This window comes from Prionailurus viverrinus, chromosome B4 (genome assembly GCF_022837055.1).
Source record: "Prionailurus viverrinus isolate Anna chromosome B4, UM_Priviv_1.0, whole genome shotgun sequence".
In the NCBI taxonomy this organism is placed as follows: domain Eukaryota; kingdom Metazoa; phylum Chordata; class Mammalia; order Carnivora; family Felidae; genus Prionailurus; species Prionailurus viverrinus.
In genome coordinates, this window is record NC_062567.1 from 46,246,680 (window position 1) to 46,270,363 (window position 23,684).

At 38.4% G+C, this 23,684-nt stretch overlaps 1 protein-coding gene across 3 annotated transcripts in view; it reads right to left on the reverse strand.

Moving 5' to 3' along the window:
- Positions 1-23,684, reverse strand: part of EPS8 (epidermal growth factor receptor pathway substrate 8) — a 193,140-nt gene that overhangs the window by 123,788 nt on the left and 45,668 nt on the right. For all 3 annotated transcript variants that reach the window (XM_047866638.1, XM_047866635.1, XM_047866636.1), the window contains exon 2: positions 4,650-4,720. The gene's annotated coding sequence lies outside the window, so the exon portion shown is untranslated. The remainder of the gene's footprint in view (positions 1-4,649; positions 4,721-23,684) is intronic.

Here is a 23,684-nt window from a genome sequence, read left to right on the forward strand (position 1 = left end):
AAGTCCAAGGTCATGCCCTTCCCAGGGAGGCCCACGACCAATGAGTGATCAAGGTGGGGGTACAGACATTTGGCCGTTTCAGCCCAACGCAGGACAACTTTTAGGCCATTTTGCTCCAAAACTCATGGTGATGTCAGCAGTCTGTCATTGGTCCTGCAGTGTAACCTGACTCCCCGCCCCCACTGCCTAATCATGCCATATCTAAGATTTTAAGTAAGCTTTACTGAAAATAGTCATTTCAGAGATACTATTTCCAGAAACAGTTAAAGCACAATATATCTTGATATCAAACTTTGGGAGCAAAATATTTAAGCCGGTAAAAATATGCTAAAAAACACAAAAACATAAAAAGACAAGCCACAGACTAGAATATTTACAAATCATATTTCTTTTAACATTTCTTTCAAGGCAAGTGTACTGGTGACAAATTCCCAGTGCGGTGTTGTCCTTGTTTTGTCTCAGAAGGTCTTTATGAAGGATAATTTTCCTGGATACAGAATTCTAGACTGGTGGTTTGGATTTGGTTTTCCCATAACGTTTTTGTTTTGTTTTTAAAGTAGGCTTCATCCCCAGCATGGAGTGCAATGCGGGGCTTGAACTCACAACCCTGAGATCAAGACCTGAGCTGCGATCGAGTTAGATGCATCACCGACTGGGCCACCCACGCACTCCATGGTTTTCCCATAACTTTAAGTATTTCACTTTATATTCTTTTCTTGCTTACATGGTTTTTGAGGAGAAGCCCAGTGTGATTCCTCTAAAGGTGAGCTACATCATGTTAGCCACTATTAAGAATAAAAGCACAGAGGTGCCTGGGTGGCTCAGTTGGTTAAACATCCAGCTTCAGCTCAGGTCATGATCTCCTGGTTCATGGGTTCAAGGCCTGCATTGGGCTCTGGGCTAATGGCACAGAGCCTGCTTCAGATCCTCTGTCTCCCTCTCTCTCTGCCTCTCTCTCTCTCTCTCAAAAATAAAAAAAATAAAAAGAATAACAGCAGAGCCTTTCCCTTTAGCATTTGATTCCATATTGCCAGTTTAATTTAATCAATGCATATTCCAAACACTGAGCTAGGTACTTGGAGATGATCAAAAAAATAGAGATTCAATAGGATACACTGGAACTAGGTTGTTCATGTCTACAGGGAGCCTAGAAACTCAGGGACTTTAAGACAGAACATTCTATTTTGTAAAGGAAACTATGAAGTTTTTGAGGGCAGAGACTTTATCTTCATTGTGGCCTAGTACTACTCAACCTTCTTTACATTTGCTTCCTGGTTTACTAAGGAGAATTATAAACTTGATAATGAGACACACTATAAATCTGTATCAGTCTTAGTTGGTCTCTGACTGTGGTGGACTCCACACCATATTCCCCATAGTGACCACATTCTCAAGTTATAATAGAGCACACTCCTCCTTGCCTTCACCCCTCCTCAGAAAATAACTACGCTTCCCATATAACTACAAAAATACAGACAAACAGCATCACCTCCCTTATCTCCATGTAAATAAGAGAGTCTTTTTTTAAGAAAATCTTTAATTGCACAAAAGGTCTATTAGACGTTAAGTATTGCTTCAAAAATGGATTCACAAATGACAAGTTTACATATGACATTTAAATATTCCATTTACTCATTTCAGAAATGCATCTCAGGCAGAAAGTTCAGTCAACAATATATCTTATGGTATCTTAAAAGCCTGTCTTTATATCATCTGGAAATAAATCCTTTTCGGATAGAATAATCTTGTTACCCCAATTTTTTGTTGATTTAATCAAATCCCCTGCACAGAATCTTTGTCATCTTGGAAATATTTATTCCCTTTTCAAAAGAGTTTTAAGAGTTAAATTCAGAATATAAAACTTTAAAACAAACTTTTCACCATTTTAAATGTTTCACACACTCAGGTCTTTCTCACCTCATGCAAACCTCACACCAAAGATTCAAAGAGCTAGGGTATTTTCCAAATAGAAACATCTTTTTTTCTGGTATTCTTGCATAAAAAGATTTCACTGCATTTTATGTGTCAGTAATTTCAATCATCCCCAAACTGATAGCAAGAAGCCACCTGATGTGCTGTTATCTAATCCCGACATCTTGTATGCTCACACTCTAAAATGAAAGAAAATAAAGTGTGCCTGTATGCAGGAAAAGAAAGCTGAATGATTAATTGCTATATATGTCTGTTCTTTAAAATCTGATTTTGTAGCTGAATTTTTTCATCATATCCAAAAACAGAAACACATACTGAAAAAGGTAAAATTTTTAAGTGGTTAATACTTTTAGTGTATTGTTTCTGCAAAGGTAAACAGTTTAAATAACTGCTTACTTCCAAGGGCTAAGTCTGAAGCGAAACTGTGTATTTCCTAAAACTCTAGTGCTATTCTCAGAAACAGCTCATTAGCTACCAATTAACCCATTTCTGTAAGTCTTTAGTAATCTTACACATGCTGACCTATCTCTAGGCTTGGACCTTCTCATGGTAACGAAGACGAAGGGTGTATCAAAGAATCTGTATCTACACACAATTTCAACAGCAGACTTTTATCAATACTGCATTGTGTCTGGAGCTCACTGGTACAAAACTCCTTTTGGGCTTCATCTCACAACCATGACAATGATGATAAATTGCAGGAAGAGGATGAATCAGCAATGACAATAACTACCTAAGCACAAATTTGTGCTCCGTACTGTATTGGGCACTTTCTGTATGCTATCTCAACTCAATCCTTACAATTCTATGATGTCAGTAACACTATACCTACTTTACAACTATAAAATTTGAGGTTCAAGAGACTACATGTCCTAAATTTTACAAGTGTTGGATGGTGAAAGCTGTGAACAGGCTTTCCTCCTACAACCTACACACACTATCTAGATAAAAAGGCAATTGGTAAAACCCCTCTACAATTATGTTTCTTTAGACTGGTCAACTACTTTTTTGGGGGAAACCAAAGAAATGACTTTTAGGTGGAACTAAATAAGCCAGTTGTTTAGTAAGTCACAAACAACATTTCTTAAAAATACAAAAGAATATGACTGGCAATTGTATTAAGAGAGCACAAAAGTAGTTGCTACATGACTCAGCCAAGCAATAAATTAGAGGTTAGAGCAAGAGAATTAAAACTGTTGAAACCGGATTGAAGATTAAAAGACAGGTGGCTGATGGCTGTGAGGGACCTTGAACACCGCCCCCTCAGTCACTCAACAAGGAACTGAGTAAGTACATTGTATGAGAAAAATTTAACATTTTCTTCTGGACTAAGACACAGAGAGAGTCAGTAACTGCAATGTTAGACAAAAGATAACCAAATCATCTAGCTACAGCAACAGCCACTGCACTAGAATCCATAATATCTGAAGACAGAGAGAGTGCAGGAAGATGGTTAATTTTACTACCATCTGACCGGTATTTCTCTCCCAAGATATAAGGAAATACTCTTAAAACATAGTTACTAGGAAGAAATATTGTAACCACAATTGCTAAATAGTATCCTGGCACCTTTAAAAAGCTTCAGGATACAATTTGGGACACCCAGAATAAAAGGTTATGTGCAAATCCTAAGCCCAAAAAGAGATAAAGACATGACGTGTGCCGGGTGAGTTGAAGAAAAACAAGAGAAATAAAGGAAGTTAAGAAGACAAACAAAACAAATTTATGAAGCTAAAAGAAACACCCACTCAGTATTACTCAAGCAAGCCTCAGATCACCTATACCAGGGTATCCAGATGAATGGCTAAAACCCCAAGGAAGAGAAAAATCAGAACTAGATTTTTTTCCCCCACATCAAGAATGTAAAATACAGAATATAAAAATATTGAAAATAATGTGTACAGGTTTTTAATAGAAAATGCATTTAAATATTGAGATATAATTTGCATACCATAAAACTCACCCTTTTAAAGTGAACAATTCAGTACATCTGAACTATTATTAATAATACTTTGTTTCACACACATACACACAAAGAAAATGCATTTAGTAATCCCCAGATTAACAATTCCTTCAAATACATCCCAGTAAATAAAGAAATTTTTAACTCTAAAAATGCCAGTACTTTCAAAGCCACCCAAGTGGTTTTGTTTTCTTTCCTCTGCTGCTTCTTCCTCCTCTTACTTTCCCCTCTTCTTTTTGTGCTTGCCAGTTTTCTCAGAAATAATATAGAAGACGGCACGGTCTTCCTACCGTTCCGCTGCTAGTAGGCTACAGTAACATCCAAAAATGTCATACTCAAAAAGATTCTATGCATATAACTGTTAAGACCCATTGAACTTACTGACAGTTGACAGTTTTAATACCTCTACCTAACATTTTTCTTAATGAAACACTTACATATCCATGATCTCAATTTATTTTCAAAACATGTAATCTGGAAGGTAAGCTGAGTCAACAGTCCCATCATCCCTCTTTTAAAAACAGGCAAACTGACACAAAGAAGTCAAGTAAGCAGGGCACCACACCAAGGGCCCCTGCAGCAGGACTGGGCACGAAGGCAGGGGCAAGCCCTAGATTCAGCCCGGGACTCTCAGGCTCACACTCAGCACTTTATGTGTAACTGTAGTGTTTCTCAGAGTACACGCAAATGTCAAAATTTCCTGAGAAACAGCCGACAGCTTGAAATACACTCATCTCTCTACAAGTGGACTCACCTCAAAAATGAAAATATGCTCCAATTCTCATTTTTCCACTTCAGTCCAACGAGAGCTGTGTTAAAGATGACCTGTACATAAAAATAAGTGAATACAAATTAAATTCCACTTTGAAGCACAGTATGAAAGCAGCAGTCGTTTTTGCATAAAACAGGTATGTTCTCTTTTAAATTTTTTGTTCTCTTTATGTAGTGAAAAATTATATGAATGGAAAAGATAAAAAAGAAAGAAGTCATAAGGGATCAAATATTGGGATGGGCATATTAACACGCTCTCTGATTTAGTCCTGCATTGCAGTAACTCTGAGAAGTACTAACTTCCAAACAAACTACAATTCTAAGACTTATTACACTAGGATTTGAATGGACCAAATGCCTCAGAGGTACTTTATTTTGCAACTTTTAACATTTTCCTAGCAGTTTACAAACTATATGTAGATTAGGCATATTCAATTTTTTCCTATATATAGTTGGACCTATATATTCAGCTCAAGGTCTATAAACAAACATTTAAAATGTACACCCCAACATTGTAAGGGCATGTTATCAAATGACTTATATCTGTGTAACTGATAATATCACTGATATTAATATCACTGATAATAACTGATATATAATAATATATATCTTCAGCAGGTACCTATCCATCAGATATTTAACGAATCCATATGTGTGAAAAAAAATTTTAAGTTAAATAATAAAACATGGGACGCCTGGGTGGCTCAGGAGGTTAGGTGTCTGACTTCAGCTCAAGTCATGACCTCACGGTCCTTGGGTTTGAGCCCCCTGTTAGGCTCTGTGCTGACAGCGCAGAGCCTGGAGCCTGCTTTAGATTCTGTGTCTCCCTCTCTCTGCACCTCCCCCGCTCACGCTCTGTCTCTTTCTTTCTCTCTCTCTCAAAAACAACTAAAAACATTTTTAAGTTAAATAAGACAGAGAGTTCATGCTGTAAATAAAAAACAATCAGTAATACCATATAATGTTCAAGAACTATAATAATTCAAGTAAGGACTTTTTTGACATGTGACTCTAAGAGCAATGAAAACGGACTTTGGAGTACAGGAGTTCGAACAGAAATCCCAACTCTGTATCAGCATGGAAACACTGAAGATCAGCACCTCATTCTTCTGTTCATATCCTAATATAATCTCACTTGCCTAGAGGCCACACATAAATGACAACCTCAGCAATGTCAAAGAGTAAATTAAAAAGTTACATGGCTAGTGAAATAGATGCCACATCATCTACGTGCTAAATTTCTGCATTTGACTCTGAGAAGATGCCCTGAAGCTCAGTTTAGATCTTTTAAAATCTTATTGTAGAAAAAGTTCGAATGAACTTGGTAGTCAAATCAATCCACAGCAGGGAGAAGCATTGATCAGAAGTATTAAATCTGAATTTGGGAAGCTAGGACTGCTAGAGGTTAACAGAAAGAAACAACAGCAGAAAGAAACTGGTAGATTGTAATGAGAGATTATGACACAATGGGAAGAAAAACCGTATAAGGCATCCTTAGAATATTTGACATAAAACCCATGCATACATTAATTTCAAGGATACACTATATTATGATCCAAATAAATAGTATGCATAGTAATAAGTAACATTCTGTTTAAGAAGACTAAAAAGGACTTGATACTTAGAAGAAAAATTACCAACTTAACAGTTTAAAAATAAATAAAATTCTAATATTTACAGAATTATATATACAGAATTATAATATACTTCAGAATTAACTCTGAAGTATATAGCTAGGAAATGCACTTATTTTGAACTTGGAAAGCATATTATTAGGCAAACCTGATAAATGAAATGTTAATGTAGTTAAATGAGCAAATATTAGGGACTTAGGCCTCATAACTAAAACCAAGCACTATATTAAATAGTCTCTCCCCTCATAAGGTTCAGTAGAAAACACCACCATATATACAATTAAATTTTAATACTATTTATGTGTAACAGAGGTATAAGCAAGAGACATATAATATTTGGTTGTTTCTCTTTTTATGATGTTACCAACGTGCAACATTATTGCACATTGATGTGCAATGCCTAGACACTTTAATTCAGTAAGGGTCATAAGTGTGACTTCAAGAAGGCTGGAATATATAAAATGGATGAGAAAAAAATATATCAAAAGTAAAACTATGACATGGATTAAAGATAAGTATCAGAAATTCCCTCCCTCCTTTCCACTATAATAGCAAAGAAAACTATTGACAAGAGGATCAGTTAACATTTACTGAGAATTTATTGTGTTCTCAGCTATAAGGGCCTAACATGTATGAACACATTCAGTTCTCAACAACAACCCTATGAAGAAGGCTCTATTATTATCCTGTTTTAAAATTAAGAAAATGGAGGCATGCAGACTGTAAATAACTTGCCCAAAGTTACACCAGTAAGAACCAAAATTAAAATACAGGAAATTTGGCTTCAGAATCCATGCTTTTCATCACTGCATACCTAAGAGTGTACTAAATGCGTAAAGATATACTCTCTTATAGAAGGTGTACTTCTCAAAGTACCACACATTGTTTGCTTTATTTTTTTTTATATATGAAATTTATTGTCAAATTGGTTCGCATACAACACCCAGTGCTCATCCCAAAAGGTGCCCTCCTCAATACCCATCACCCACCCTCTCCTCCCTCCCACCCCCCATCAACCCTCAGTTTGTTCTCAGTTTTTAACAGTCTCTTATGCTTTGGCTCTCTCCCACTCTAACCTCTTTTTTTTTTTCCTTCCCCTCCCCCATGGGTTCCTGGTAAGTTTCTCAGGATCCACATAAGAGTGAAACCATATGGTATCTGTCTTTCTCTGTATGGCTTATTTCACTTAGCATCACACTCTCCAGTTCCATCCACGTTGCTACAAAAGGCCATATTTCATTTTTTCTCATTGCCACGTAATATTCCATTGTGTATATAAACCACAATTTCTTTATCCATTCCTCAGTTGATGGACATTTAGGCTCTTTCCATAATTTGGCTATTGTTGAGAGTGCTGCTATGAACATTGGGGTACAAGATACCCTGTGACACCTTCCTCCGCCAATTAACCCTTCAAAAATTCTTACTAAATGCAAACACTGTTCTAGTTCCAAGGAATACAAGGACGAACCATGAACAGGAGAGTGCAATAGGACAGTAACAATAACAACAGCTAAGATCTGAGTGTTTGCCCTGTGCCAGGCTCTTCAGGTGCTTGACATATTTCATAACTTAATTCTCACAACAAGCCCACAAGGTAGGTAGTAATACTGTCCAATAAATGACAAAAAATGGAAACATGGAAATCTGTCATAACTTGCAAACTCATTCAGCAGTGAAGCTTAGATTCAAATCTAGGCAGGTAAGATAGAATGATAAATGTTGGACAAACAGGTTATGGGAACATCAAGGCCCCCGAAATGTAAGTAAACTGGTTAGTAATGAATAAAGTTAATAAGTATGCTTTAAAGTCTTAGAAATATTTAGAAACACACAAAGAGAAGGTAAACAAAGACACGGGCCCCATCTTTAAAATTTTCATGGACCACGTAGATAACAGCTCAGGTTCACCACCACTTCGCAGAAACATCAACAGCTGTTACCTTTGGTTTCACTCAAACAAAGAAGTTTAAAAATAATAAATGAAGAGTGACTAGGGAAATACATTGCCCAAACGAAACCAGTTAACGTTATTAAACTGAATTACAATCATGACCAAAAATGTGATCACATCATAAAATATCATAAAGCCGCTCCAGCAATGAATGGCTGAAAGGTAAGACCCTTCTCTGTAACACATAGGTTTTACATGGGGTTGCACACCCAACTAATACTTTCATTGGAGGAGAAGCATCATACAGTTGGGCCAGTAAAGGTCTTCTTGAGGTGAGCTTGCCCACACCAGTTAACCAGTTAATTAACCAGACGTTTCATCAGTGACACACCTAATAGATGTTTCTCTTAAAGCAACAGTCTTAGGGAGACTTTCTGGAATTAAATTGCCTTCAGTTGTACCATGTGAAGAGATTAGTTCTATAATACATGCTATGCTACTAGTCAATCCTCATTATCTGCAAAGTATAATTTAACATTTGCAACATGAGTCCCATATTCTTGTCTGCCTAATAAAACAACTCTCATTGCTTTCCTAATGGATTCAAAAATGAGCTTGATCTTCCTCACAAAACAAGTTTACTCTCCAAATTTACTAACTTATTTTAATACATTTCCTTTTTCCTCATCACTCAGCCTGAAACTCTAGTTGTTACTGACTCCTCCATCTTTTTCATTCTGTATCACCTCACACCAGGATTATCAAAATAAGCTTCACCGGTCTTCCTATTTCAACGTTGTTTTTTTTTGTTTTTTTTTTGTTTTTTTTTTTTTTTTTTATTTATTTTTGGGACAGAGAGAGACAGAGCATGAACGGGGGAGGGGCAGAGAGAGAGGGAGACACAGAATCGGAAACAGGCTCCAGGCTCCGAGCCATCAGCCCAGAGCCTGACGTGGGGCTCGAACTCACAGACTGCGAGATCGTGACCTGGCTGAAGTCGGACGCTTAACCAACTGTGCCACCCAGGCGCCCCCCGGTCTTCCTATTTCAAATAACTTCTCCTTCTAATCCTTTTTCTAAGACTGTGAAAGTTTTACTCTTAAAAAGCAATGCTTTCACTTTGCTACTCTCTGTCCCAGAACCAACAATGGCAACAGCATATAAGATCGAATAATAGAAGCAACATTAGCTTAATAATTAAGAAGCCTTGGTTCCAGGCCCAATTTCTCCACTAACTAATTTGAATGATTCACTTTGGTTTCCTCACCTGGAAAACACGAGTCCTAGGCTAGAAGAGCACTGCAATCTTTAACTTGAAGAGCAACAAATCTCTTGTCCTGGAATTCATGGTCCACCATAATTAAGCTCATCAAACTCATCTACAACTATCCCCAGCATGTATTTTCCTACCCCCAGCTACTGTCTGCATACTCCTGAATTATGTCAGGCATGTTTGTACTATACTAATTCCTTTTTTTTTTTTTTAGAGAGTATAAGCAGCGAAAGAGGAGGGAGGGAGGGAGGGAGGGAGGGAGGGAGGGAGGGAGAGAGAGAAAGCTAAGCAGGCTCTACACTCAGCATGGAGCCTGATGGGGGCTCAATCCCATGACCCTGGGATCATGACCTGAGCTGAAATCAAGAGTTGGACCCTCAACCAACTGAGCCACCAAGTGCCCATAATTCCTTCTTCTAACATGACCTCACTCTTTTAGTAATCATCAGTAATATGTCCTTTTTCTTTCTAGAGACTCTATCTATTGTCTACATTTGGCCCTGTTAACTCTAAAATTTAACCTATGTATGTTGTGGCTCCAACATAAGGACTCAGTAGTTAATGAACTGATTTTATTTTGGTTCTCCTAAGTGCACAGTCTAATTTATCAATGCTCATCTGAACTGATTATCATATATAGCTAATGTAGTTAGTGAAAGTACTTAATCCTAATACATTAACAAATTCACTTCCTGTTTGCTGGAAACTTATTTTTAAACATCAAACCATATTATTTTATGAGCAACAAGTTAGTTCTAATAATGTCAGTTCAGGAATTTTATAAGTTCAATTATTTTTTGTGAGCTGATCTGAGACCCCCAAGTTACCATCTTCAACGCTGCATTGATAAGAAAGTGCCAGCTGAGGAAATGATCACTTGGGAGGAAGTCCAAACCTTTTCTCCCGTCCCCCCGTGGCCATTCAGCTTGCAGAAAGGAGAAATTAATGACTCAGAGACACCACATGGACCTGATTTTGACATACAACAGAACAAATACTCATTTACAAAAAAAATCAGTGCCCTATAACACAGTAAAAAGAGCAAAGAATGTGCTGTCAGAAAACCTGTACCAAACCCCACCACTTAGTAACTAATAGCCACAGGTTAAGTCTCATGACCTTGAATCCTGATTTCTCATCAGCAAAATGGGGATAATCATAACACCAGCCTTACCTACTACATAAGACCTCGGAGGCTCAAATAACATAATAATGTAAAAGTGTTCTGAAAACTGCAAAACATGCTTCACAATGCAAATTTGGATATTATGTAAGCAATATTCATAGTCAAATACTCACCAATTGTATTTATTATCAAATAAATGTACCTAGTAAGAAAACTAAAATGACTAGATAAGAATCATCCTTAATGATACCAATTTTCTAAGTCTGGGTTTTTAAACACCGTGCTTTTTGAACTAGGACACACAAAACTCTACACAAACAACTTCAGACAGTTAAGTGTATGAACGCCTTTTCTTAAAGATCTCTAGGGAGGAAACTTCTCATAGCTCTCTTGGTATTTTTCCCTCTGGAACTGAACAACTCAAAGTATAAAAAAGTAAGTTCTCATTTCTTTCATCTGACATAAAGAAAATAAAATATACCAAGTTGGTGTAAAATAGAAAAATTGGCTGTAAAAATTCTATTCTACAACAAGTTTCATGGCAGATAGAGACAAAATATCCAAGGTATAATGGATGTAAGCTTTTTCGCTTTCATCAAATTCCCTCCTTGCAGAGGTGGAAACATGCATTGCCTAAATAAAAGAAAAGAATGCCGATCAGTTCTTAAATTTCATAATGGAATACTAACCTTGACACCTGCCAACCTAGAATATAAAATATAAGGTCTCCTTTTCAACCTACACCACAGAACCTGAGCACTTTGTGCACTTGTCAAATGTTGATGTTAAACTCCTGACAAAAGCAAATATTAAGACAATTGGTACTAGAAAGAATTTAAGGCCCATTTAACCAAATTTCACAAGATCCATCCCTGAACTATATTACTTTCACATTGTTACCAAAATGTTTTTATTACTTGACTACTTAGAGTTATGCCTTAGACTCTCACTGAGGAGCAAGTACTTACAAGAATGTTTTTATTCTGGCATCCAAACTGTCCAGTACGTTATTCAATACCTCTTTCAATGCACTGTCTTCCTATAGCAAGCACTCTCTCTGGGGCACTTCACTAACAATTCACACACTCCAATTTACTGAAATTCTGATTTGATTGTCTATTATCTCCCCTGGACATTAAGTTGAACATAGAAACGACATTTTATTCAACATGATTTCTCACACACTGAGGACAGTGACTAGCACATAAAGGAGCTTAATAATCATGGATGTTATGAATAAATCATATATTTTATTTTCCCAGGACATATGTTCAGTCCTAAATAGAAAATAATCTTCTTAAAAAAAAAAAAAAAAAGAAGCCACATCTTCCATTTATTTATCTTCTCCACTCTTCCTGGAACTTTCCTTGTGTATTAGCCAGGAATTAGTAAATATTTGAGGAGGAGGATGACAACAATTATGATAGTATTGGTGGAAAAATAAATTATCCTCCTCAAAACAAGGCAGAGCAATAATTGTGTTCATCATTAAAATCAAATACCAAATATTAACAATTTTGTATCTTAAAATTATAGATGATTATTTTCTATTTTCTAAGTTTTCCAACATTAGTTGGGAGATTTTACTTGTGCTATTATACATCAGTATGCCTAAAAAGAATCAGCTCCCACAGTAAACAAAATCTAGAGTGGCTACAGTAATTCATCTAAGAAAAATTAATCACTTGCCACAGAATATTCACATTTCGAAAACCTCAAGCTTCCAGGCTTTTGCCCCCTAAGTCCATGATTTCAGATGATAACGTTCCTCGGTTCCCTCCTGCTGAGGACGACTGCCTGGAGAATTGGACTCTATCTTTCTGAACCTGCCGGGTGCTTGGATGAAGATAGAGAGAGAGCAGGGAGCCAACAGTGACAGTGATCTCGTACCCTGTAGAGGACACACCTGTCATTCTGGTGTTCGGTGTGCTCTTGCCATGGCCCTGCCCTAATTCCAGCTCCGGTTTTAAGTCATACCTGGCGGAAGCAATTCCTCTTGATTAGCAAGCCTAGCTCTATGCTCTATCCTATGGTGGACAAACATGCACCAAAAAAAAAAAAAAAAAAAAAAAAGAGAGAAAAAAATTCTCAAAATTATACATGAAGCTGATGTTTATCCCAATCAGGGACGATTTGATCCCATAAGCAGTACAAGCACTCTCTGAAGGTAAAACATTGAGAAGAAATTCCTTTAAGTGTAACATCTATCAAGATAACCTGTCCTCTTTAATAGAATCATTTAATTTGTCCTCTGGATAGGTTTCACCTTCCCACAGTAGTATAGTATTTGGAAACTATACATCCTTATGGCTTAAAATGGCCCACACCAGAGTGCAGAGATAAAGGTGGATGAAGATGTGAGTCTGACACATAGAAGCACTCACTTCAGAGCCCAGATTCAAGGAGCCTAAAGCAGTGAATACTTGCTTAACACCATTGAATGCCAAAATAGACCAGCAAGAATGAAAACAGTGGATGCCTTTCATCTCCTAGTTGAGTACTTGAAAGCAGAGCTGTTATTCACATGATATTAAAAAGAAATATATTTCTGGAATTGGTGTGTATAAAAGTGTTGACTAGCCAAAAAGCAAATTTTTAAAAGCATATTTTAGAAGCATATCTACCTATTTATATATTGGACTTAAATTAACTCAAAAAGGAAGATCTTATATAAAAATAGACCTTTTCCTCAGAATCAAAAGAATTCTCTTTCTGAATGCTTTAGTGTAAATAAGAGTATACTTAAAGAACAAAATTCTTATTACATTAGGCAGCAGATGGAGATAATAAGATCCACACCTCTGCTTCCTTTCTTATCATGAGACCCAAATCCTTGGCATGACATTTGAGATTCTGCATTATCGATTTCAGAATGGTAGTGTCAATTCCAGTGATCCCAATACTTATTCATTCAACAAAAATATGTACAGCTCTAGCAGTAAACAAGGGTGAAGTCGATCCTCGTCCCTAAAAGTTCACACTGAAGTGCCCTCCAGGCAAACCAGTCAATTCAGTGTATCCCCCAAACAATCATTCAGCAAATATTTACTGGATAGGTTAAATGCTGGGCTTATACAGAGACAGAGCAGTAAACAACGGGTAAGATTTCTTTCCTTTACAAAGTTCACAACGTTATGAATGAAGACATGTACTGGTCCTTTCGTACTTTTCTTCTCTGTTCATGTCAATTTCCCCCTCTCCTCTGTACACCTGGACATCCCCCCTTCTCCTTAGTACCAGTCCTACCAAATTCCATTTACACCATAGTTTAGATAACATGTTAGCTAGACTGCTAGTGAAGAAACTGGGACTCAAGCAAGACTTAAATCTGGAGGGTGTGTGGGTATGGGAGGGTTGGGGTGGGTGGGGGTGGTCAGCTCAAGTTAAGAAACCAAAGAGAATTAAGAGATTCTGGGCAGGTTTTTAAGGCCAAGACAAGTAGTCAATATAGGAAATCTGTGACTAGGCCTGGGGTAGTCACCATACAAGCAAGACGGAAACCCAGTTATCAGGCTGATGCACAAAGTTAACACAAAGAACCAACAGTAACATTATTTGATATCAAATAAGAAGCTAATGAGTCGGGGTTATTAAAATTCTCCAAAGGACAGAGCTGGCCCCTCAGGACTGGGTACAGCCTTTAAGGAGAAGTCATATACTCTCAGCAATGAAATGAAAAGGAATGTATCTTTGCAAACCATATATCTGATGAGAGGTTAATGTTCAAAACATATACAGAACACACGCAACTCAATAGCAAAAAATAATCAGATTTTTAAAATGAGCAAGGGACCTGAATAGATATTTTTCCCACAAGGACACATAAATGGCAAACAAATACACAAAAGATGCTTAACATCATTCATCATCAAGGAAATGCAAATCAAAACCACAACGTGGTATCACCTCACACAGGATGGCTATAATCAACAAGAGATAACAAGTGTTGGCAAATGTGCAGAGAAAAGAGAGCTCTTATTCACTGTTGGTGGGAATGCAAACTGGTAGAGCCATTATGGAAAACAGTAGAGACTGCTCAAAAAATAAAAATGGAACTACCATGCAATCTAGCAATCACATGCCGGAAACAATCTCTTCTAGGTGTATATACAAAGAAAATAAAAGCAGTACCTCAGAGAGATACACCCCCATTTTCACTGTAGCATTCTTCACAATAGCCAAGATATAGAAACAACCTAAGTGTCCATCAAGGGATGAATGCATAAGGAAAAAATGTGATATATATATACACATAGGAATATTACTCAGCCAATGGAAAGAAGGAAATCTTGCCATTTAAGACAACATGAATGAACTTAGAGGACATTATGCTAAGTGAAGTAAGTCAGAGCAAGACAAATATTGTATAATCTCACTTATATGTGAAATCTAAAAAAAGACAAACTCACAGATCAGCAAGTAGAATGGTGGTTGCCAGGGGCTTGGGGGATAGAAGGTAGAGGGGAGATGCTAGTCAAAAGATATAAGCTTCCAGCTATAAGATGAATAAATTCTGGGGATCCAACGTACAGCATGAAGACTAGAGTTAATAATACTGTTTTGTATTGTTGAAATTTGCTGAGAGTAGATTTTAAGTGTTCTCACCACACCAAAAAAAAAAAAAAAAAAAGGTTGACTATGTGAGGTGATGGATGTGTTAATTAACTTCATTGTAGTAATCATTTCACAAGGTATATGTATATGAAACCATCACATTGTACATTTTAAATACATACAATGTTTACTTATCAATTATACTTCAATAAAACTTAGGGGGGGTAAAGAAATTTAGGGGCTCAAGGTCAAAATTATTATTACATTGAGGCCTCAGATTCCCGAAGAAAATTAAAAAAAAAATCTCCAATTATAAATTCTAGATTACCAATTGGCATGATGTGCCTTCCCTTTCCTGGTAAATTAGTCAGTAAATAGAGGATATTAGACCTGAGAAATTATACTTCAACAGTGAAGATGTTAATAGTGATGTTAGCTGTGATAAAATAGAAAAGTTAAATTGTAGTATGTCTCTTTACATTTATTGATCAACTACAGTCTTTTCGTTTTCTGTTTATTTAGAGAGAGAGAGAGAGAGAGAGAGAGAGACAGAGAGAGAGAGAGAGAGAGAGAGAGAGAGAAAGAGAGAGAGGGAGGGAGGGAGAAGAGGGGCAGAGAGAGAGAAGCCCAAGTAGGCTTCGCGCTATCAGCTCAGAGCCCAACCTGGGGCTCGAACTCACGAACCGTGAGATCATGACCTGAGCCAAGATCAAGAGTCGGACACTTAATGGACTGAGCCACAAAGGCACCCCTGATCACCTATAATCTTTAAAAATACTTTTGAGAGGAGTCGGCGGCAAGATGGCGGCTTAGGAGGACGCTGGGCTCACCGCACGTCCTGCTGATCACTTAGATTCCATCTACATCTGCCTAAATAACCCAGAAAACCGCCAGAGGATTAGCAGAACGGAGTCGCCGGAGCCAAACGCAGACGAGAGGCCCACGGAAGAGGGTAGGAAGGGCGGCGAGGCGGTGCGCGCTCCACGGACTGGCGGGAGTGAGCCGGGGCGGAGGGGCGGCTCGCCGGCCAAGCACAGCCACCGAGTCTGGCTTGCAAAAGTGGAGGGGCCTGACGGACTGTGTTCCCACAACAAGCGCGACTTAGCGTCTGGGAGGTCATAAGTTAACAGCTCTGCTCGGAAAGCGGGAAGGCTGGAGGACAAAGGGAGGGAGAACTGCTGAGCCCCCTGACAACAGAGCTCAGTTTGGTGGGGAACAAAGGCGCTCGCCAGCGCCATCTCCCCCGCCCATCCCCCAGCCGAAATCCCAAAAAGAACCTGTTCCTGCCGGGGAACTTGCTCGCTCCGCGCAAACACCCAACTCTGCGCTTCGGCGGAGCCAAACCTCCGGCAGTGGATCTGACTCCCTCCCGCTGCCACAGGGCCCCTCCTGAAGTGGATCACCTAAGGAGAAGCGATCTAAGCCTGCCCCTCCTGCCCCCGAGCACCTTGCCTACCCACCCCAGCTAATACGCCAGATCCCCAGCATCACAAGCCTGGCACGGTGCAAGTAGCCCAGACGAGCCACACCACCCCACAGTGAATCCCGCCCCTAGGAGAGGGGAAGAGAAGGCACACACCAGTCTGACCGTGGCCCCAGCGGTGGGCTGGGGACAGACATCAGGTCTGACTGCGGCCCCGCCCACCAACTCCAGTTATACACTACAGCACAGGGGAAGTGCCCTGCAGGTCCGCACCACTCCAGGGACTATCCAAAATGACCAAGCGGAAGAACTCCCCTCAGAAGAATCTCCAGGAAATAACAACAGCTAATGAGCTGATCAAAAAGGATTTAAATAATATAACAGAAAGTGAATTTAGAATAATAGTCATAAAATTAATCGCTGGGCTTGAAAACAGTATACAGGACAGCAGAGAATCTCTTGCTACAGAGATCAAGGGACTAAGGAACAGTCACGAGGAGCTGAAAAACGCTTTAAACGAAATGCATAACAAAATGGAAACCACCACAGCTCGGCTTGAAAAGGCAGAGGAGAGAATAGGTGAACTAGAAGATAAAGTTATGGAAAAAGAGGAAGCTGAGAAAAAGAGAGATAAAAAAATCCAGGAGTATGAGGGGAAAATTAGAGAATTAAGTGATACACTAAAAAGAAATAATATACGCATAATTGGTATCCCAGAGGAGGAAGAGAGAGGGAAAGGTGCTGAAGGGGTACTTGAAGAAATCATAGCTGAGAACTTCCCTGAAGTGGGGAAGGAAAAAGGCATTGAAATCCAAGAGGCACAGAGAACTCCCTTCAGACGTAACTTGAATCGATCTTCTGCACGACATATCATAGTGAAACTGGCAAAATACAAGGATAAAGAGAAAATTCTGAAAGCAGCAAGGGGTAAACGTGCCCTCACATATAAAGGGAGACCTATAAGACTCGTGACTGATCTCTCTTTTGAAACTTGGCAGGCCAGAAAGAATTGGCACGAGATTTTCAGGGTGCTAGACAGAAAAAATATGCAGCCGAGAATCCTTTATCCAGCAAGTCTGTCATTTAGAATAGAAGGAGAGATAAAGGTCTTCCCAAACAAACAAAAACTGAAGGAATTTGTCACCACTAAACCAGCCCTACAAGAGATCCTAAGGGGGACCCTGTGAGACAAAGTCCCAGAGACATCACTACAAGCATAAAACATACAGACATCACAATGACTCTAAACCCGTATCTTTCTATAATAACACTGAATGTAAATGGATTAAATGCGCCAACCAAAAGACATAGGGTATCAGAATGGATAAAAAAACAAGACCCATCTATTTGCTGTCTACAAGAGACTCATTTTAGACCTGAGGACACCTTTAGATTGAGAGTGAGGGGATGGAGAACTATTTATCATGCGACTGGAAGCCAAAAGAAAGCTGGAGTAGCCATACTTATATCAGACAAACTAGACTTTAAATTAAAGGCTGTAACAAGAGATGAGGAAGGACATTATATAATAGTTACAGGGTCTATCCATCAGGAAGAGCTAACAATTATAAATGTCTATGCACCGAATACCGGAGCCCCCAAATATATAAAACAATTACTCATAAACATAAGCAACCTTATTGATAAGAATGTGGTAATTGCAGGGGACTTTAATACACCACTTACAGAAATGGATAGATCATCTAGACACACGGTCAATAAAGAAACAAGGGCCCTGAATGAGACATTGGATCAGATGGACTTGACAGATATATTTAGAACTCTGCATCCCAAAGCAACAGAATATACTTTCTTCTCGAGTGCACATGGAACATTCTCCAAGATAGATCATATACTGGGTCACAAAACAGCCCTTCATAAGTTTACAAGAATTGAAATTATACCATGCTTACTTTCAGACCACAATGCTATGAAGCTTGAAATCAACCACAGAAAAAAGTCTGGAAAACCTCCAAAAGCATGGAGGTTAAAGAACACCCTACTAACGAATGAGTGGGTCAACCAGGCAATTAGAGAAGAAATTAAAAAATATATGGAAACAAATGAAAATGAAAATACAACAATCCAAACGCTTTGGGACGCAGCAAAGGCAGTCCTGAGAGGAAAATACATTGCAATCCAGGCCTATCTCAAGAAACAAGAAAAATCCCAAATACAAAATCTAACAGCACACCTAAAGGAACTAGAAGCAGAACAGCAAAGGCAGCCTAAGCCCAGCAGAAGAAGAGAAATAATAAAGATCAGGGCAGAAATAAACAATATAGAAACTAAAAAAACTGTAGAGCAGATCAACGAAACCAAGAGTTGGTTTTTTGAAAAAATAAACAAAATTGACAAACCTCTAGCCAGGCTTCTCAAAAAGAAAAGGGAGATGACCCAAATAGATAAAATCATGAATGAAAATGGAATTATTACAACCAATCCCTCAGAGATACAAACAATTATCAGGGAATACTATGAAAAATTATATGCCAACAAACTGGACAACCTGGAAGAAATGGACAAATTCCTGAACAACCACACTCTTCCAAAACTCAATCAGGAGGAAATAGAAAGCTTGAACAGACCCATAACCAGCGAAGAAATTGAATCGGTTATCAAAAATCTCCCAACAAATAAGAGTCCAGGACCAGATGGCTTCCCAGGGGAGTTCTACCAGACGTTTAAAGCAGAGATAATACCTATCCTTCTCAAGCTATTCCAAGAAATAGAAAGGGAAGGAAAACTTCCAGACTCATTCTATGAAGCCAGTATTACTTTGATTCCTAAACCAGACAGAGACCCAGTAAAAAAAGAGAACTACAGGCCAATATCCCTGATGAATATGGATGCAAAAATTCTCAATAAGATACTAGCAAATCGAATTCAACGGCATATAAAAAGAATTATTCACCATGATCAAGTGGGATTCATTCCTGGGATGCAGGGCTGGTTCAACATTCGCAAATCAATCAACGTGATACATCACATTAACAAAAAAAAAGAGAAGAACCATATGATCCTGTCAATCGATGCAGAAAAGGCCTTCGACAAAATCCAGCACCCTTTCTTAATAAAAACCCTTGAGAAAGTCGGGATAGAAGGAACATACTTAAAGATCATAAAAGCCATTTATGAAAAGCCCACAGCTAACATCATCCTCAACGGGGAAAAACTGAGAGCTTTTTCCCTGAGATCAGGAACACGACAAGGATGCCCACTCTCACCGCTGCTGTTTAACATAGTGCTGGAAGTTCTAGCATCAGCAATCAGACAACAAAAGGAAATCAAAGGCATCAAAATTGGCAAAGATGAAGTCAAGCTTTCGCTTTTTGCAGATGACATGATATTATACATGGAAAATCCGATAGACTCCACCAAAAGTCTGCTAGAACTGATACAGGAATTCAGCAAAGTTGCAGGATACAAAATCAATGTACAGAAATCAGTTGCATTCTTATACACTAACAATGAAGCAACAGAAAGACAAATAAAGAAACTGATCCCATTCACAATTGCACCAAGAAGCATAAAATACCTAGGAATAAATCTAACCAAAGATGTAAAGGATCTGTATGCTGATAATTATAGAAAGCTTATGAAGGAAATTGAAGAAGATTTAAAGAAATGGAAAGACATTCCCTGCTCATGGATTGGAAAAATAAATATTGTCAAAATGTCAATACTACCCAAAGCTATCTACACATTCAATGCAATCCCAATCAAAATTGCACCAGCATTCTTCTCGAAACTAGAACAAGCAATCCTAAAATTCATATGGAACCACAAAAGGCCCCGAATAGCCAAAGGAATTTTGAAGAAGAAGACCAAAGCAGGAGGCATCACAATCCCAGACTTTAGCCTCTACTACAAAGCTGTCATCATCAAGACAGCATGGTATTGGCACCAAAACAGACACATAGACCAATGGAATAGAATAGAAACCCCAGAACTAGACCCACAAACGTATGGCCAACTCATCTTTGACAAAGCAGGAAAGAACATCCAATGGAAAAAAGACAGCCTCTTTAACAAATGGTGCTGGGAGAACTGGACAGCAACATGCAGAAGGTTGAAACTAGACCACTTTCTCACACCATTCACAAAAATAAACTCAAAATGGATAAAGGACCTAAATGTGAGACAGGAAACCATCAAAACCTTAGAGGAGAAAGCAGGAAAAGACCTCTCTGACCTCAGCCGTAGCAATCTCTTACTCGACACATCCCCAAAGGCAAGGGAATTAAAAGCAAAAGTGAATTACTGGGACCTTATGAAGATAAAAAGCTTCTGCACAGCCAAGGAAACAACCAACAAAACTAAAAGGCAACCAACGGAATGGGAAAAGATATTCGCAAATGACATATCGGACAAAGGGCTAGTATCCAAAATCTATAAAGAGCTCACCAAACTCCACACCCGAAAAACAAATAACCCAGTGAAGAAATGGGCAGAAAACATGAATAGACACTTCTCTAAAGAAGACATCCGGATGGCCAACAGGCACATGAAAAGATGTTCAGCGTCGCTCCTTATCAGGGAAATACAAATCAAAACCACACTCAGGTATCACCTCACGCCAGTCAGAGTGGCCAAAATGAACAAATCCGGAGACTATAGATGCTGGAGAGGATGTGGAGAAACGGGAACCCTCTTGCACTGTTGGTGGGAATGCAAATTGGTGCAGCCGCTCTGGAAAGCAGTGTGGAAGTTCCTCAGAAAATTAAAAATAGACCTACCCTATGACCCAGCAATAGCACTGCTAGGAATTTATCCAAGGGATACAGGAGCACTGATGCATAGGGCCACGTGTACCCCAATGTTCATAGCAGCACTCTCAACAATAGCCAAATTATGGAAAGAGCCTAAATGTCCATCAACTGATGAATGGATAAAGAAATTGTGGTTTATATACACAATGGAATATTACGTGGCAATGAGAAAAAATGAAATATGGCCTTTCGTAGCAACGTGGATGGAACTGGAGAGTGTGATGCTAAGTGAAATAAGCCATACAGAGAAAGACAGATACCATATGGTTTCACTCTTATGTGGATCCTGAGAAACTTCACAGGAACCCATGGGGGAGGGGAAGGAAAAAAAAAAAAAAAGAGGTTAGAATGGGAGAGAGCCAAAGCATAAGAGACTTAAAAACTGAGAACAAACTGAGGGTTGATGGGGGGTGGGAGGGAGGAGAGGGTGGGTGATGGGTATTGAGGAGGGCACCTTTTGGGATGAGCACTGGGTGTTGTATGGAAACCAATTTGTCAATAAATTTAATAAAAAAAAAAATAAATAAAAATTAAAAAAAAATAAAAAAAATAATAAAATTAAAAAAATAAATAAATAAATAAATAAATAAATAAATAAATAAATAAATAAATAAAATAAAAAAAAAATAAAAATACTTTTGAATCTACTATCTTATTTCGTTTCATAAAATCCCATAGGAAGGCAAGGCAATCATTACTTTTATAATGACATTGGCAATATTAGTAGCATTTCAGTGACATTATGGCAGCAAAAGCATTTGTAGGATAACGGCCATTTATTTACAGCACTGTATCTTACAGAAATGTGCTTCAGGCTGTAACTGTATCCTTAAGAAATCAGGATATTTCCTACAGCTACAAATCCAGTGGTAAATAAGAGACCCCAGTGTTGGCTAGCAGGAATAAGTGTTCTCTCCCCAAACCTACCAAAGTAATTCAGCTTTGTTTAAAAACAAAAGTGTGTCCAGAAATATCATCAATAAAGTTCCTGGGCTTTCTCTGTTACTTTCGAGAAGATTTTTTAATTAAATAAAAAGTAATTGTAAAAATGCTATTAGTAATGCATCATCATCGCAGAAAGCAAAGCTAGTGTTAAAATGGAAGACCTATGCAGATGAAGTTCTGCAAAACAACCAGGACTTTGTTTTTCAGAATTCTCTCTTGATTTCTTCATATACCTCCAACTACATTTCAGACTTAAAAACAAATCATAACAGCCATACATTATTATCAATAGATAACAGCTATCTATTATCATTGTTCAAATAAGGCATCCTGAATATTATACAATAACCCAGGCACAAAAGCCTAAGTACCTTCAGAGGCAGCAGATATATGTCCACGTGAGGGAAACCTGGGATGTTCATTTCTGACTTACATATGTCAGAGAGTGACTGAAGGATAAAAGGTATTAAAAACGACTGCAAACCTCGGTACAAGTATTTCTAGTGATCAAAATAACTTTTTATAGCACATGAACTACACTAGTTCAATAATTCACATCTTCACACTTCCTCTCCTACGCTCAATCCCTAAGTTCTTTTAATACTTTAAACAGCCTCGTGTTAAATGGATTTCATTCTTGAATTCTGGCAAGCAATTTGAAGCTTTCACACTACTAATAAAGTCATATTGATAGTACTATAGTTACAAATTTAAACAAAATTATGTAAATATCAAATAACAGTGAGGGCAATTACTGTTTCCACAGGGTAAGTCCTGCAAAGGGACAGCTGGACATTTTATCTTAGACATGAGTGGGTTGGGGAAAGGCGAGAGCCAATGGGTCACCCACCAGGTTGCCATCTGGCTTGGAACCAAGCAGAACAATCAAGCCTGGCAAAAGAAGTCACTGTGTTGTGCCTCCAACTGGGCATTAGCTTTATCCCAATGGCCACTGTTAGGAGGCACAGTTTCACACCATTCTTCTAGTGTATGAATTCTTCCCCTGTGCCAGGCGGATGAGGGGAAGATTCTGTCACAGTTGGTGTTGGCCTGACCTCAATTAAGATACTTGTCCCATTTTGGGGGGGGGGGGGGGAGTGTAAATGGCTCCTGTTCTATAAACTCCCAAAGAGTCCAGAACCCAAACCAAAACAGGCAAATGGAAGGAAAGGATGGAATTGGCAGGGGTCATGAGCTTGGCAGGAAAGGGAAAGCAGAAATGGAAATCCTGGATCTCTTCACACCACACCATTATAAATCTGAAATACAGGGGAAAAAACAGAAGGATGAGTCACATAATAAGATATTCCTGTTTTATTTAGTAGCTCATCTGAGGATATAGTAGTTGACATGGCTGAACAGTAAATGGGGAATAAGTGAATAGGTATTCAGCTTTA